Raw genomic sequence first — 1,662 nt, forward strand, 5'->3', positions numbered from 1 at the left:
CCCCTCCGCGCAGGCCCCACGCCCCCCAACACCGCTCCCTCCTGCGCTTCAACTCCGTGCAAACACATGGCAAAGTGAGCCGGGTCACTCAGCCGCTAAACAGAAAATCGAAAAAGCCAAGAAAGATCTCCATCAACGGCTAAGAAAGAATTAAATCCCCCCCGGAGGAAAAAAAAATCAACAAACAACAACCAAACAAATAGAAAGTACCAATAATCCTAATCTTTTCCCAGATCAAGGCTCTTATCCCGCGACTTGCATTTGATCTCTTCTCATGTGCTCGCTACCTACCACTCAAATCCCATTTTCTATACATTTCCACCATTCGCAGCTCGTCCCACGCTTGGAAATGAAAAAGTAATTGCAAGGATAAGAAGAGTAAGAATAAAAAGTCCCTGTCCTTCCCGGCTTGGGTTAAAAAGGAGAAGTAGCGACATGCAAATTACAGGCAAATTGGAAGAGACAAAAAGCAAGGCAGCTATAATAAACAGGACAAAGAGGAGGCTCGGAGGAGCGGAGCAGGAGTTTAAAGCGGAGATGGGGAACTTCGGCGCGCACGGGGGTAGAAAGAAGCTCGGAACAACAACAAGAAGCCAAATACTCTCTGCGCTTTCCGTCCCCGCAAAACTGCCCTCCAACCCACGGAATAAAATAAAGAGCGGTCCACAAAAGGTGGCAACGAGAGAGCGAAGGGGAAGGGGGGGGAAGGATCACCTAACAACGAGCAGGTCACTTACTCTTCAGCCCTGGGCAGGCTACGGTGAGCGCTCCATCAGGCTCCTTACCGCTCACAAATCCTTACCGCTTTATCTACCGGGGAATTAAAACTACTCAGCTAATAAAGTCACTGCAATTTTGCCCCCTGGAAAAAGAAGCACAGGTTTGATAACGGTGATCAATATTTTGTTGGGGATTTCATCACTGTCCCCCTCCCCCCGGACCATTTAGAGCAGCCCAAGCAAGTGCGAATTTAGGAAAAAAAAAAAAAATTAAAAACTCCGAAAGACCTGAAAAGGCCGAGAAAGCGGGGAGGGACGGAGGGGGCGCGGAGGGGGAGCGGGTACTTACTCGGTGCAAAGGCGACGAAACTGAGCCTCGCTTTTTTTTTTTTGCCGGTGGAACGAGAGAAAGGGCGACACGCACACGCACATGCACACACACCACACGCGCCCCGCACACGCACACGCGGACCTGGGCTGGGCTGGCCGAGCCGAGCAGCGCTCCGCACCGCCACAAGATTTACTTTAAGACACAGCTGAAGGAAACAGGAAGACTAGACGTCACACTCGGAGTGACGTGGGCCCGGCCCGGCGCCCAATCGGGAGGCTCCTTGGGACGGACGGGGGGGACGGGGAGAACTTGGCAGGAACGGGGAGAGAGGAGAGGGGAGCGCGGGGGGGTTAGGGTCGCCCCGCCCCGTCCCCGCGGGAAGGTGGCGGCGGCCGCGCACCTGCGGCGGGGACGGACGGACGGACGGACGGACGCGGGGCGGGAGCGCCGGCAGAAGCGGCCCGACGGGGCGCCCCACTCACCTCTGCCGCGCACCGGCAAGGGGCGGACAACAGCCGCCCCACGTGTAGAGGGGTGGGTGACAAACTATAGGAGAGTCACCCCCGCGTGGGTGGGGGCTGCTCTGCGGTGCCCCGTGCGATAAAGTTTTCC

Source organism: Pyrgilauda ruficollis, unplaced genomic scaffold, assembly GCF_017590135.1.
Source record: "Pyrgilauda ruficollis isolate IOZ18807 unplaced genomic scaffold, ASM1759013v1 scaffold4, whole genome shotgun sequence".
Taxonomy (NCBI): Eukaryota; Metazoa; Chordata; class Aves; order Passeriformes; family Passeridae; genus Pyrgilauda; species Pyrgilauda ruficollis.